The 16,532-nt window shown below is 46.2% G+C and overlaps 1 long non-coding RNA gene across 1 annotated transcript in view; it reads right to left on the bottom strand.

Moving 5' to 3' along the window:
- Positions 1–15,985: 15,985 nt before the first annotated feature.
- LOC132417525 (uncharacterized) overlaps positions 15,986–16,532 on the bottom strand; it is a 40,223-nt gene continuing 39,676 nt past the window's right edge. The window contains exon 3 of the long non-coding RNA XR_009517867.1: positions 15,986–16,084. This is a non-coding gene — a long non-coding RNA (uncharacterized lncRNA). The remainder of the gene's footprint in view (positions 16,085–16,532) is intronic.

Genomic DNA, 16,532 nt, shown 5'->3' on the forward strand with positions numbered 1-16,532 from the left:
TTTTATGTCCTGGGACAAAGTCTGCTGTGGTAGAGCCGATAAAAGGAGGTGAAGGCAGACAACTGTCTGTCCAGGGCTTGCCAGATTCCAGTAGCCTTTCTGCCGTCTGAGTCTCTGGGCCCTATCACCACTCCTGGAGGGAGCGAGAGTGCGAGCAGCTCTCGGGGAGGAGGTGAGGGAGGTTTCAGGCCCAGGGCACACGATGGGCCTTGCTGCTGCCCCATGGTGCCATCTGGGGGCTCCCTCCCTTGTGCAGGTTCAATGTCACCAGGCATTGGGACCAGGCTTCTAGTCTTTACAGACTGTGTCACCAAATGGCACCATCTTCTCCTACTTCTGTTTAGGTGGTTCTCTGTCCGATGCAGACCATGTCGTCCAGCTTTAGAATGGAAAAGTCTGTCTCTTGATCATCTGCTCCAAGTCTGACCACTTTGTCGTTCTTTATTTGGGATTTAATATATGATTTTTAAAATCTTTTCACTTTTCTTTACTCCTTTCCCATTCAACTTTTCTCATGTACTTGTTCATCATTTTCCTTCTTTCTGTTATTCAATTTCACCTTTGTCTTCTCTTATAAGGATCTGTGGCCAAATCCCTTTAGGCAATTCAGATTGCCAGTGCCCCATGCCGTTTGGTAATCATTTTTTAAAGATTGTATATGGAGTCCAAACCTTCACTTCAATTGCTCCCCATTCCCTTCAGTGCATCTAACCTCTCCTGGAAAACCCCCCTGCCTGGAAAATTCCGATTTATTTATTTTTAAACACAGTTTAGATGTCATCTCTTCCAAAAGCCCTCCCTATTCCTTATACACCATTCAAACAAGCTAATCAATCCCTTCATTGTATTTTCTACACACACTTCTTTTTTATAATTGAGATATAATTGACATATATTACATTAGTTTCAGGTATACAACATAATGATTTGATATTTGTGTATATTGTGAAATGGTCACAATAAGTCTAGTTAACATCCATTTCCACACATAGTTACAAATTTTTTTTTCATGTGATGAGAAATTTTTTTTTTTTTTTGCTGCATTGGGCTGCTGCGCTTGGGCTTTCTCTAGTTGCAGCAAGCGGGGGCCACTCTTCTTTGCAGTGTGCGGGCTTCTCATTGTGGTGGCTTCTCTTGTTGAGAAGCATACACCCTAGGCGCGCAGGCTTCAGTAGTTGTGGCACATGGGCTCAGCAGTTGTGGCTTGCGGGCTCTAGAGCGCAGACTCACTAGTTGTGGCGCAGGACTTAGTTGCTCTGCGGCATGTAGGATCTTCCCAGACCAGGGCTTGAACCCATGTCCCCTGCATTGACAGGTGGATTCTTAATCACTGAGCCACCAGGGAAGCCCTGTGATGAGAACTTTTAAGATGTACTCTCTTAACAACTTTCAAATACACAATATTTAATAATATTATTAATTATATAATATATAATTAATATATAATATTATATAAAAATTATATAATATATAGTTAATAATATATTATTAACTATAGTCACCATGCTGTACATCACACCCCATGAAATATATTTTATAACTGGAGGTTTGTACCTTTTGAGCAAACTCCTTTCACGGCACCAATGACACTTGTCTCCCTTCCTCTGCTAGTCTGTAAACTCATCCAAGGTCAAGGCTGGAGCCCTGCCCAGCAGCTTCTAGCACAGTGCCTGGTACAAAGCAGGCTCTTAAGAAATGGAGTGAATGAAGGGAGAATATCTGAAGCCAACTCCTCTTGGCCTCCCTGTTGATCCACCAGAATGTGGCCAACTGCAGAGGGAACAACAGCAGAGCTAATACTTATTCCATGTGCTTTCAGTGGGAAACCAATGACATATAACTGGCTGAGTAGAGACCACCAGACCAGTTAATCATCCACTCTATTCACGAAGAAGCAGCCCCTTCTCCTACACACGTTGATGAGTATATTCCAGGCTAAAGGACGGCATCTTACTTGCCAGGCTCTAATTGTTAGATTGTTTCTTAAGTTCATTTTCTGTCTTTTAATCACAGTTTATGCATGACTGTTCCTGGACTTTGAGGATTCAGACTTTGCACCAGGAACACTGCCATTTCTTGTTCCTGGAAATTCACTGGAAATTTTCCAGTCACCAAAAGGTGGAATCTAACTGAAACACAACTTTCCACGAATACAATTTTCTTCTCCAACAAAAAATATCATTTTTTAAAAACAAATCACCAAATTGAAAACAAGAATTCAGTTTACTAACTTTGATGACTAGCTTCATCATCTGACCCATCATCCACAGCCAGGAAAAATCACATACTTTTTCTTTTGTATCTTTTTATCTGAATTCCACCTGGCTTTCTCTCTCTCTCCCTCTCCCTCTCTCTCTCTCACACACACAGCCTGGACAGTGAAGCTTTCATTCCCAGGCCATGAAATTTTCTGCACCTGTGAGCACTCCTCTCTCAGTGTTATAACCAGGTCTCAGCCCTTTCCACTCAAAGCTCCCTATTAGTAGCTGCCCAGAAACCGACAGAACCCGAGAACCTCCCAGGTCACCCCACCTCTGCCAAAGCATCCCTGCCCCCCAAGTCCCCACTCCCACACTGATACACCCATCCCAACAATGTATCCGTGAAGAAAACTCCTCCCTCAAGGCAGGGCAAGCCCGTACTGTCCTCTAACTTCCCTCTCTGGCTGATGTTATCACAGTCTTAGAAAACTGAACTTAAAGGCACGTATCCGAGTTCTAAGATCCTCAGCTACCTGAAAACTATGAGACCTTGGATGATTCACTGAGTCTCTGCGGGTCACAATGAAATTTAGCAAACTTGCATGTCCCCCCGGGTCTTTTTCCTTCTTTTTGTCTGATCTGTCCACTCTCCGATCTCTCTGCTTCTACATAAGGTCATCGTAAGGACAGACAAGACAATGTTTGTGAAATGCCTTAAATTTCTATGAAGGAGGTTTATAAATTCAAAATATTATTGCTTTTGGAGATGCTATTTTTAGTCCTGTGTGAACACTGTTAACATATCTTTATAGATAAACAGAGTTCCTGGTTGGATGGCGGTGATGGTGGCACAATGATATGAATGTACTTAAACGCCCCTGAAATGAACTCTTTACAGTGGTTAAGATGGTAATTTTTTTTAAGATGGTAAATTTTATGTTATGAGTATTTGACCACAATTTTTAAAATAAATATATAGTCAACAACAACAACAAAATCTTTGTATTACCTGATTGTTTAGAAAGCAGGTTTCCTGGCATCCACCTGCTCTGTGTCCCCTTTTGCTTACTTGCGTCTGCTTGCCCTCTGATCTGTGATGGAATCTCACAACGCATGGGAGGGGACTTGAAGATCGGTGGTCCATCTCACCCCTTCATCCGACATTACATATGAGAAATGAGGCCCATCTGAACAAAAAGATCAACTCTAATTTAAAGTTCCTCCCTCCTACACTGTTGGTGGGAATATAAGTTGGTGCAGCCACTATGGAAAACAGTATGAGGTTCCTCAGAAAACTAAAAATAGAGTTGCCATATGATCCAGCAATCCCACTGGGATATATATCCGGGCATATATCTGGACAAAACTATAATTCAAAAAGATACATGCACCCCTGTGTTCATAGCAGCACTATTCACAATAGCCAGGACATGGAAACAACCTAAATGTCCATCAACAGATATGAACGGATAAAGAAGATGTGGTACTATATACAATGGAATACTACTGAGCCATAAAAAAGAATGAAATAAGGCCATTTGCAGCAATATGGATGCAGATTATCATACTAAGTGAAGTCAGAAAGAGAAAGACAAATGCCATATGATATTACTCGTATGTGGAATCTAAAATATGACACAAATGAACCTATCTACAAAACAGAAACAGAATCACAGACATAGAGAACAGACTTGTGGTTGCCAAGGGGCAGTGGGCTGGGGGAGGGATGGAGTGGTAGGCTGGGGTTAGCAGATGTAAGCTATTATACGTGGAATGGATAAACAACAATGTCCTCCTGTACAGAACAGAGAACTATATCAGTATCCTATGATAAACCATAATGGAAAAGAATATAAAAAAAGAATGTGTGTGTGTGTATATATATATATAACTGAATATATATATGTATAACTGAATCACTTTTCTGTACAGCAGAAATTAATACAACATTGTAAATCAACTATAATTCAATAAAAAAAATATATGAAAGAACAATTTAAGGTTCCTAATTTCAGGTCAGATTCTGTTTACCTGGGGGAAAGTAGCACATCCGTCTATAACCATAATATTAGTAACTATCATAATAAAAAGCTGTAAGGACAACCTCCTTCCGCACACCCGCTCCCTGGGGCCCTGGGAGAAAGGCTACAGAAAGCGGAGCCCAGTGCACATCTCTCTGGCCTCCTCTGGGCAGGGGACACCCCCGAGGCTACTGCTCCAGGACCAACAGGCAAGGGGACACACACTGGAGTGTGTCTGATTCCCGTCCTCCTCCCCCTCAGGTTTTAGGTGACCAGCTTTCGATCTAGTACTGACTCAGACAACTGAACGCCAGGTTTCACCAGAGAATGGACATTTTACAAGTGGGTTATAAATTGTCGTTAGGCAGCTCTCAGACAGGTTGACATAACCCCCCGCTACCTTGGCTGAGTGGCACCTCAGCTACTCAACCTGCGCCTTTGGAAGATGCTCTCCCTGGATACAGGTCTGCTGAACATATGATGTGATCACCAGGCAGGGCAGAGTCCCGGGAAAGGAAGCACAATTGTGTTAGTCACAGAGACACTGTGAGAAAGTAAGAGTGGGAGGGACCTTAGCCATATGGTCAAACCCCTCATTTCATAGATAAAGATCTGAGGACAGAGGCACTAGGGGCGGGGCCAGCAACCTGTCCAAGGCTGTCCACTCAGCGGCGTCTGGGAGTGGAGGCCAGACCATTTACCAGCTGGGATCCAGTGCTCTTTCTGCCACCCTAGTCCATCTGTGCCAGGGAGGCAGAAGGGTAGGGGGAAAAGCATGGACTTTGGAGCCAGGCCCAGCCACACATCCCATCTCTCCTTTAATGGCCCTAAGGCTTTGGGCAAGTCATACTCTCTGAGCCTCAGTTTCCTCATCTATAAAATGGGCATAATGATTCTCATCTTTGAAGGTTGGCGTGAAGGTTAAGTTAAAAGATGTGTGTGAAGTGCCAGCACAGTTCCTGGCAGAATAAGTGCCCACAAACAGTAGCTGTGATTTATTACTGTTCTTTGGGCCACCACGGTTCTCTGAGCACAATGGGGCAGGATTCCAAATGCGCTGTGGGTCCTGCTTGTTGGATGAGGGCAGGCCTAGAGCACAGAGGGAGGACTCCAAGGTGGAATGGAGGGGTACACAGGAGGAAGGGTGCCCCGGCTAGCTGGTGTGCCAGGAGGTCTGAGGGACTCCATGGAGCTGGCTGGCGCATGCCCAGGACACTGTGTTCCTTGGGATTACCAGACACCCACAAATAATTAGATGGCTTTCCCCAAAATCACCAAGATCAGCAAAGAATAAAGCCCTTACATTTCCAGGCTAGAAAAAAAAAAGAGGCTGCCTCCCATCGGCTGGCTTGAGAGAGTGGGGCAAATTAATTCGGATGTGCCCTCCAAGCACACATAAATGAGGGTTCACAGAGCTCCCAGGGGTACACAAGGAATGCTGAATGGCTTAGTTGTCTCCAGACATAGTAACAGAATATCCATCGAAGCCAGTGGTCCCCAAAGCGAGGTCCTTGGCCCTTTGAAATGCAGCATCTCTAGCCGCCACCCTGACGTACTGAATCCTCTGAAGATGGGCTCCAGGAGATTCTACCAAGCCCTCCAGGCCATTCTTAGGCACGTGCAATTTGAGAACTGCTTGCCTGCGCCATTTCTCCTGATTTCTTGACTGACAGCACAGGAGCGGCTATCGATCTTGGCTGCACAGAAGCAGTCCGCTGCCAAGGCTACAACCCAGAGCAATTAAATCAGAATCTCTGGGATTGGACCCCGGCACCAGGTCTTTTAAGGCTCCCCAGGTAATTTCAATGAGCAGCCAAGTCTGAGACCCACTGATTTGGAGCAAGAATTTGAATGAAGCAGTAAGTCATTCATAGCATTTGTGTGTGAGCGTATCAATCAACTCAGAATGCTGGGAATTACCATCTTTTCCTTTGCTCAGAGTTTTTGTGTTTGTTTTTCCCACCACTACTTCCTCGATCGTCCTCTGCAGGTTCTGCACCCCCAAGAGAAGTTCTGAAGACACTTGTCCCCCCACCCATTCACCCACCGCTACCACCATCCAATTGTTAACGTTACTGAAATCACTGACTCAAGCTAAGATGTAAGAAAAGGCTCCATTCATTCTAGGTTCTTAGGATCCAGTGTGAATCTGCAAATTGAAGACAATTATGTTTCTGTTATATGTGTGTTTCTTCTGTGTGGGATTTATCTACAGTGTTCCTATTATGTTCATGCATTTTATTCAGCTTTTGGTCCAGATCAGCACCAAAGCAGGCTAATAAGGCCTGGTTTATGTTTTGTTTAGCCTTTGAAACATGCAAGCATCTCACCTGCTAATTGGAGACAGTGGATGGGCCCCAGCACAGTGTTTCCTCAGCTGGGGGAGGGTAGAGAGGAAAAAATAAAAATAACTTTTTTCCCCTAGTATCCTGTGAACTGTACTGCAAGAAAGCTGGTGAGTCGCTTTAAATGACACTTTCAGGTTCTAATAAAAATATGTTTTAAGGGCTTCCCTGGTGGCACAATGGTTGTGAATCTGCCTGCTAATGCAGGGGACACAGGTTCGAGCCCTGGTCTGGGAGGATCCCACATGTCGCGGAGCAACTAGGCCCGTGAGCCACAACTACTGAGCCTGCGCGTCTGGAGCCTGTGCTCCGCAACAAGAGAGGCCGCAATAGTGAGAGGCCCGCGCACCGCGATGAAGAGTGGCCCCCGCTTGCCACAACTAGAGAAAGCTCTCGCACAGAAACGAAGACCCAACACAGCAAAAATAAATTAATTAATTAATAAACTCCTACCCCCAACATCTTCTTTAAAAAAAAAAAAGGCCACCTATTGTGTGATTCTATTTTATATATATATATATATATATATATATATATATATATATGTTTTAAAATGGAGCAATAGGATAGTTTACCTAAGATGTCATCATAAAGGCTAGGCTTACACTTTTAGCTTCAGATCAATTACTTGGAAGTTTTAGAAATCTTCAAGAAGCCCAATTTAGAAATGTGTCCAGTTCCTGGAGTTAACAATCTTACTCTGCCGATGTAACTCAAATGTTCTTTCTCAGGGGCTCCCTAGGGTGTCATCTTCCACAAAGTCTCCAGGAGTTCTGAAACTATTCTATTTAAAGAGAAATGGATATTTAATATACTTGTTCATGTTTCTCTGCACATATGAGGCTGACCAAACATCCTGATCACTCTGGAACTTTCCCGTTTTAGCACTAAAAGTCCCATATTCACCTTCCACTGGGCAACTGGGACAATTGGTCACCCTATATTCTGCCCAGATCTCCTTGCTCACCATCACTTTATAAATCCTCTCCTTCCGTGGGACTCATGCACTGCCTCATCTTAAACCATCAGCACATGTGCTTAGAACACACACACACCTGGTTCCTTCCTCACAATGCGAATGCAGATACATTCATTTATTCTTCCAGAATTTCTACTTCCCATTTTTCCCATGGCTATCACCACCCTCTCTCTCCACAGGGATGATTCCAGAAACATCTTGTTCTTTTTAATCACACCACCAGGGCAAATGCGAAGACGAAAGGAAAGTGATTCCTGTGTTTCAGAGCTCAAACTAGATGAAAGAGTACATCATAAAAGTTAACGAGTGCCTTTTTACAATGGTGTAAATCTTTATTGCATCTCCATTCATTGCTGGATACCGACCTGCACCGAGTCCACAGTAAGCAAGCTAATAAGTGAGACAAACATGCTCTCTTCACTCAGTAAGACTCCCTGGCATCCTAGATTTCCTTGTTCCTTGGCTTTCCATTGAACTGGGCAAATGCATCTTTGGTTTTTGCTATTCCTTATCTTGGGCTGCCAGTAGCAACTGACTGAATCTACTGCCAATTTGTTCTTTCTAACTTCAGTGCTGCTCCAAAGTTATTATAATAAACTCAATTAATTTCTCATAGTGGTTCTAAATTCTGTCCACAATGAAGTTCTTTCACCCACCCACCATGTAGTGCATGACTCTGTCATCTACCTTCCTGGGTTCAACATCATGGGATGGAGTTCCAGCTACCGTTCACCTCCTACCTTAAATTCTCCCAGGCTCATCGTGGTCATTTTCTATTGCCCTGTTGTCTTAAATAAGGAAATGTATTTTATTCTCTCTGAGACTTCTTCCTTTACCCTCTATCACTTCCTCTTTTAACATGCTTCTTCCATCAGTACCCATCAGATGTATTTTTCTGCCTTTTGATTTCTCTTTAACATACAAATATGCTTAAATCACAATTACTCTCAAGAAAAAAAGAGGTGATCTGACTCCACTGAAACTGTGGAATTCCCACACCTTTCCCTCTTTTGACCACACCTGCCATCCATTTCTCCCACCCATTTCTCAACCCTGTGCTGTCTGTGTTTTGCTCCTGCTAAACTGAAATTTTCTTTCAAGTGGTACCAATAAACTACCTGTTAAAATGTGATGTCTCTTCTGAGTTCTCATCCATCCAAGCCTCTTGGCATCATTTGAGGGTGTTGTTGGGATTATCCTCTTTGACGTCTCTCATGTTATATACCCTGACTCTCCTGTCCTCTCACTGGACCACATCACCTCCCGTTGCCTATTCTTCCTCCTGTGCCTCTTCCAGTCTCACTCTGGACCCCATCCAGCATGGGCTTCAGCCATAGCTCCATTCTGTTGACCACACATCTATATCCCCACCTCTGAACTCTCTCCTGAGTTTTCTATCCTTATTTCTAAACACCTAATGAGCAGTTCCACATGGCAAAATCCAAAGATCCTCAAACTCAATACATCCAAAGTTAAGTTCATAATCATCCCTCAAACCTGTCTCCCTGCGTTTTCTGTCTTAGTCTCTGAGTCTATCCTACTAGAAACTCCTGCATCAATCTTTACTTTTTTCTAGTCCACACTTCCAAGCATTTGCTAAATAACATCATGTTATGTTCATCATCAGAACTTTTTATTACAAATAGCAGAATCAAAACTCAAATTAAACAAGAAAAAGAAATGTATTAGCTCATGGAACCAAACCATAAAAAAGGATGGATTCATGTGAATGGTACCAGATTTCTCTCTCCACCTCTCATCTCAGCTTTTGTTTTTGTTTGCCCTCATTCTTGCAGGCTCCTTCATGTGGAAGGGGCCATGGCCACTAGCAGCCCTGAAGGCACATCCCATTAACAATAATGAGAAGAGACACTTAATCTACATCAGGCACAATTCTAGGCACTTCAGAGCCCGTGAGGCAAGAAAGAGAAAACATGCTCTCCACATCAAATGTAGAAGAGCCATAGACAAGCTCTAAACTGGGCCAGCTTGGGTCATGTACCCACCTGCTGGAGCAACCACTGGGTCTAGAACCATGAAGTAGAGTAACAAGCAGAGTTTGGATCATCCATCAGCCCCTGACCTTGAGTGTTTCAAGTAGGAGGGGTCTGATGAACCACAGCAGGTGGGAAAAAATGCAGGGTTAGACTTTGGGGCGAGAAATGGATATGCAGAAACTCAACAGTGCTAATTCACGTTCACGGGTCTTTGCATCACCTTATGAAAACGAAGCCCATCAGGAATTGTATCTGAATAGATGCCCTACCCTCCAAAAAAAAAAAAAAAAAAAAAAAAAGTACAGAAGAAAATCAAGACATTCCTCAGAACACAGTTTTAAGAATACACTAGGGCTTCCCTGGTGGCGCAGTGGTTAAGAATCCGCCTGCTAATGCAGGGGACGCGGGTTCGAGCCCTGGTCTGGGAAGACCCCACATGCTGCGGAGCAACTAAGCCCGTGCGCCACAACTACTAAGCCTGCACTCTAGAGCCTGCGTGCCACAACTACTGAAGCCTGCGCACCTAGACCCCATGCTCCGCAACAAGAGAAGCCACTGCAATGAGAAGCCCACGCACCGCAATGAAGAGCAGACCTGGCTCACCGCAACTAGGGAAAGCCCATGCACAGCAACGAAGACCCAATGCAGTCAAAACTATAAATAAATAAAAAATAAAAAAAGAATACACTAAAACCACAAAGAATGGGTCATCAAAGCTCAAAAATGTATGCCGAGAGTTCTTAGCCTCTGCAAGCATAGAATATCTTTTTTTTTTTAAAGTCTCAAACTTCTAAATAATAGTGGTTTTAATGATAAAAAGCATAATGATGAGACAGGATGGCACTCCCTTGCATAACGTTTACCTGTTCAGCCTGCAGATGCTGTTTCACCTCTTGCACTGACTTCAAGGCCCCAGGGAGGTCTGCAGTCATGGGTGACATTTAGCTCTTCTTTCTCATAGAACTTCAGAAGGAGTTCTACCTGGAAAATTTCCAGAGGGGGTATTGAAATTGAAGCCATAAGAATCTCTATAATGTACCTGTAGTTTAACTTTCCAGTGTCCCTTTTTAAGATAAATAGTTGGAAAATATACCCTGAGATAACTGCACAAGTGAACTTGACATTGTTTTAGACCCATAACAACTGCATCTACAGGCTGGCACTAACTGTCATGGATGGTGAACTCTATTTTTTTTGTTTCTACATCTACAGTTCCTCAGTTTATTGATTTCTCATCATTCATCAGAAGATTTGTAAGCGTAATGAAGCCTAAATGGAGCACACATGAATATGAATTTTGTGGTGTGTATAAATTAAGTCTCCCGCTGCAACATTTGGGGGAGATATTTCTCCTAGGAATGAATGTTGCCACCCGACAGGTGTGTAATAAGATGCTATTTTCATCCTCCATCATCTAAGGTTTTGAATGTAACTGGAAACATTCTTGGAGGCGGGGGAGGGAGATGCCCTGAGTCATTGTGAAAACCATTATTCAGCATCATGCTCAGCTGGACGTGGGAATGAATTAAAACAAATGTTCAAGAATGTTCTATTTCCATATGAAGCTATTTCATCTGTTATCTTTTTCTCTTGCACTTAAATGTGACTAAAAGATCTTCCAAAATGAAATGCAGCCTTGTATGAAATCAAATTGATTTCTCTTATTTGTAATTTACCAGAGAATATTTGTCCTGAGTATTATTAGGCAGCAAAGCTATTCTATTTATTTTTTAAAAAAAAGAAAAAGGAAAAAAACATTTGGAGTTGATGTTAAAAAGAAAGCTATACAGTGTGTTCTACATTTGAAATTCCACAATCTGTTAATAAACTGGATTTTTCCTGTAAAGAGAGGCATGCATCCTTTTGCCTCATTTCACCAGGCTCAGTGTTCACTTTTGCCATCCCCAGCACCCCTTGTTCAGTCAAATGTGTATGAAGTCCAAATCCATCTAAGAAATGCCCTGCTCCAGCCAGGATCAAACAGAACGCTTCTGGAATGGAACATCAGCAGAGCTGCTCCCTTTGTTCACTTTTTTTCCTTCACGTTTTTTATTGTTAGCAGTGACTACATTTCAGAAACAAAGCCACCTGCTTTCAAACACAAATGAGGGAAGGCTGTGTCTGTGTGTTTGTACGTGTGTGTGTGCACATGCTGGGATGGGGGGCACGGATGTGTGTGTGTGTTCCCTCACAGAAGGAGTTATTTATGTGTCTGACCTGTCTTCAGGCACTTATAAAATATTCAGCAGGCTAGAATGAACCTCTCCGGAGGGTGCTGAGGCCCAGATGGACATGTTAGGGAGTAAGGCTCAGGAGTAATGCTAGGAAGGCACTTGTGCTGAGATGCTCCTAGCCTGGCAGAGCCAGCATTCACCTGAGGGGCCAGGAGGGCCTTGACTCCTTATCTGTGAAAATCAGGGCACCTGACGTTGCCTTTGGGAGCCTTGGTTTTCTTATCTGTAAAATGAAAAGTCTGAACTATGTTAGGGGTCTCCATTCTTGGCTGCACAGTAGCCTCGCTTGATTTTCTTATTTTTAATAATGATGCAAGGGCCTTACCCCAGACCACTTGAATTAAACCTCCAGGGATGGAATCCAGAAACGAATATTTTTTTAAGCTCCCAGGTGCGTCTAGGTGCAGCCAGGGTGGTGAACTGCGGCTGGGTGATCGCCAAAATCTCTCCAGCGCAGGTTCTGCAGGACTTGCTCCTGTCAGATCAGGTGTCTGTTGGGTCAGCTCTCTGTCCTCAGTGGTCCACCCTGCCCAGCCGTGCTCCATCCCATGGAACGTTCCAGATGCATAAGTCATCAGGGCCAAAGCTCCAACAGGATCTGCGGAAACAGTCAACATCATTAACTGGACTACCCAATCTAAAGAGTGAGGATTTGGGGGGGGGTTGGGGAGGGAAGGATTGTTTAAAGGGAATCGTAGTGGTTCCTAAGAAACCTGTGGGACAGCATCAAAGCTACTGGGAACTCTGCACAGTGAGCTCATTTCCCTGTTCACACCCACCTACGATGTCTCTGCAGCCCGGCGTGTGCTGCAAAGATAAACAAAATTAATCAATAGCAAGAGCTGCATTTTGTTTTGTTTTGTTTTCAAAATTTTTTTTTTTTTTGACATGGACCCATTTTGAAGTCTTTATTGAATTTGTTACAATATTGCTTCTGTTTTATGTTTTGATTATTTTGGCCACGGGGCATGTGGGATCTGAGCTCCCTGACCAGGGATCCAACCCGCACCCCCTGCATGCTTTTGATCTTGCAGTCAAGTCACATAGTTTCCTTTTCCAGGACAGTGCCACACTTCCCTCTGCCCTGTTCTCTTGTCTCTCCGAGCTTTTTCCCTCTTACTCCTGTTTAACCCATCCATCCCCTTGCCCAGTCATCCACAGATCTGCTCCCCACCTTGCCTTGTGCCGCCCCCGCCAACCCTCTGCATGATTTTATTTATTTTTTGTCATTTCCCATCACCCTACTTTGTATGCTCTCACCCTCCCTTCCCACTTCTTCCCTTTCCCAGCCAAGATCGCTGGGCCACCAATGGCTGTGAGGATGTGAAAATCTGAGCCACAGGCATGAATAATGAATTGGAAGAGGCAGACTGAAGCCAGTCGGAACTGAGACAGTATTTCCGAAATGCAGCCAAATGACTTAGCAAGAGGCGGGATGGAGTTACTGCAATCCCTGGAAGCCCTGGACACACTGTTAATTATGAAAATGCAGTTTTGATAAAGTACAGATCTGCAATTGTCCTAAGGCTGACAGAAGTGTCATACCCTGCTCTGGGCTGAAACTGGGAGTTCTGGAAGGTGCAGGGACACTTGCCGACCCCATTGCACTGAGGGACTAGGGCAGTCACTGGCGAGATGGCCTGCTTCCTCATTCCAAGAATAGCACCTCCACCCTGGGCTGGGGGCAGCTACACAAGGATGGCTAGAGGGTGTGGTACTGGAAGCTCCCACCCGGCAGCAAGGTCAGGGAAGTGGGCGATCTGGATCTTGAGGTTGCCGGAGGGGGAACAGGCAGGAGTCTGGACGCCAAGGAGAGTTGTCTGCTGCTCTTCTAACTCATCAGAAACCAGACCAAGTACCAGCCCTCAGATCTCAGGTGTCTGATCCTGCACTGTTCCCAGTTAGTCGGAAACCTCCTTTGGACCTTCTTTTACAAGCAAGACTTGCAAGACTTGGTGATGGGTCTGTGGAGCCAGTGGTCCAACCTGGGGACCTGCTGGAGCTGGTTGGTGAATGAGGGTCTGCAGACAATCTTAACTAACATTCTGGCCACCCCTCGAGTTCTCTCCCATTTGCCCCAGACACGTCTTTGTGAAATATAAACCTGGCTATAGCGCCATCTGCCCAGAAACCTGTCAGCAGCTACTCACTGGCTCCAGAACTGAGGCTAAACTCCTGATAATAAGCTCCAAGGCCCTCTGTGACTTGGCCCAAACTTCCATCTCCGACTTCACGTCTCCACTCGGTGACTTGACCCGACAGTGCAGAGATGCCGAATGCTTTGCGCTCCGTGCCCTCTGCCGCTCCTTCCCTGCACACCTGTGATGCAGCTGTGTCCCCTGCATCTCTGTCTCCTTCACGAACACCCATTTATCCTCCCAAGACCCAGCGTAGGAGCCCTGTTTGCTAGGAATTGCTCTGGAGCTCTCAGATTGGACAAACTCCCCTCCCCAGCTTGTGCTCCCACCTTACCTACTGTCTGCTTAACGTGTAAAGGTCTTTGTGAGCCCGGAATGTGTTACCCGGCCCAAGCACGCTCGCTGCACGACAGGCCAGTAAGTCGGGAGACAAGTTGTTGAGGCAAGGAGTAATGACTTTAACGGGAAAGCTAGCCGACTGAGAGAATAGCTGACTAGTGTCTCAAAAAACCATCTTCCCTCAGTCCAAATTCGGGTCTTTTACACAGAGAAAGGGGAGGGGGAGGAGCTCACTGCGATGCCAACTAATGGCTGAGCGGGACTGCTAAGGCTCGCTCACTAACCAACGGTTACTCGCTAAGGGTCCTTCCCTAATGGTAGCTCGCTAACGGTGAGTGGGACCGCTAACAGTGGCTCCTTGACACTTGCTCGCTAAGGGCCGCTCGCTTGGCTCGCTTGGGGGGAGGGGCCCCCTGCGAGGCCGACCAACGGCTGAGCAGGACTGTTAACGGTCACTCCCTAATGGTTGGTCCCTAAGGGCCTCTCACTAAGGGTCAGTTGCTTGGGGGAGGGGCCCCCTGCAAGGCCGACCAACGGCCGAACAGGACTGTTAAGGGTCACTCCCTAACGGTCAGTTGCTTGGGGGAGGGGCCCACTGCGAGGCTGACCAACGGCTGAGCAGGACTGTTAACGGTCAGTTGGGGGAGGGGCCCACTGCGAGGCCGACCAACGGCCGAGCAGGACTGTTAACGGTCACTCCCTAACGGTCAGTTGCTTGGGGGAGGGGCCCACTGCGAGGCTGACCAACGGCTGAGCAGGACTGTTAACGGTCACTCCCTAACGGTCAGTTGCTTGGGGGAGGGGCCCACTGCGAGGCTGACCAACGGCTGAGCAGGACTGTTAACGGTCAGTTGCTTGGGGGAGGGGCCCACTGCGAGGCCGACCAGCGGCGGAGCAGGACTGTTAACGGTCACTCCCTAACGGTTGGTCCCTAAGGGTCTCTCACTAACGGTCAGTTGCTTGGGGGAGGGGCCCCCTGCGAGGCCGACCAATGGCTGAGCGGGACCACTACGGGTGGCTCGCTAACAGCCATGTGCCTGCCCCGCCCCTATTACAAATGGACACTCTGGGGGCAGAGACCCCCTCTCATTCACAGGAACGTTCCCTGCATCCAACACAATGCCTAGAATAGAGTAGACATCCATTAATGCTTGTGTAGAGAATCCTGGCTGGAACAGAACAGGAAGCTAGGTTTACAGTACTCCCATCTTACGGGTATGGATGTTCCCACAGTCCCTGCCTTGGATAGAGGTCCAGCCCTCGGAGCAATGCTCCCCTTCCCCATCCCTCCCAGTGGAGAGCTCCCAGCGCCTGCTCATCTCCCTCCCCCAGCCTGACGTGTTGTGACTGTGATCTCAGGGGTCCACTGCTCCCCAGTTCCCTGTCTCTTCTCAGTGTGTGCAGCCTTGACGGGCAGAGGAGATGCACCCTGCTGACTCGGATATTGAACTAAATCTTTCAAGCCAAAACTTCGTTCACTTTCCCCGAATGAGGACAACGACTGAGTCACGAAGGAATAGGTAGAGTAGGTATAAGTCTCTGCAAATTCAAATGTGCTGAAAAGCAATCTTGAATTTTTCATAACTCGATTTAATTTTTATTTCAAGTTCCATTTTTTTCCTGAGATGGCGGGGTGAGTCTCCCCTCTGTTTTCCCGAGTGTGGCATCTGAGCTCCAGGGGGTTAACGTGGTGTCGGGGTGAGGGCAGACCTGGTCTTCATCCTCAGTGTCGTCTATTCATCCTGGTTCCTGCTGGGAAGCACCATCTCATGTCACACACTGTCCGCCCGGGTGGTCGCTGGGGCTGCCTCATTCCCGTACTCTGCCACGCTTGGGGACCAAGAAATCATGTTGGGGTCATGATGGGGCCCGGAGAACTCTATAAGGCCACATCTGCCAAGTAGAGTCATTGTCACTTCCCCAGAACATTAAAGAAACAGGACGTGGGCTCACTCTGTTCTCTTTTTTTTTTTGCGGTACGCGGGCCTCTCACTGCTGTGGCCTCTCCCGTTGCGGAGCACAGGCTCCGGACGCGCAGGCTCAGCGGCCATGGCTCACGGGCCCAGCCGCTCCGCGGCATGTGGGATCTTCCCGGACCGGGGCACGAACCCGTGTTCCCTGCATCGGCAGGCGGACTCTCAACCACTGCGCCACCAGGGAAGCCCTCTGTTCTCTTTTTGTTGGGTTGGTTTTAGGTTCCAGCATCCCTCACGCTTGACGTGGAACCAGGGCTCACGGCCTCCTTAGGGACCTCCCAGCCTCTAAGGTCTCATAACTC

Source organism: Delphinus delphis, chromosome 21 (assembly GCF_949987515.2).
Source record: "Delphinus delphis chromosome 21, mDelDel1.2, whole genome shotgun sequence".
Classification (NCBI taxonomy): Eukaryota; Metazoa; Chordata; class Mammalia; order Artiodactyla; family Delphinidae; genus Delphinus; species Delphinus delphis.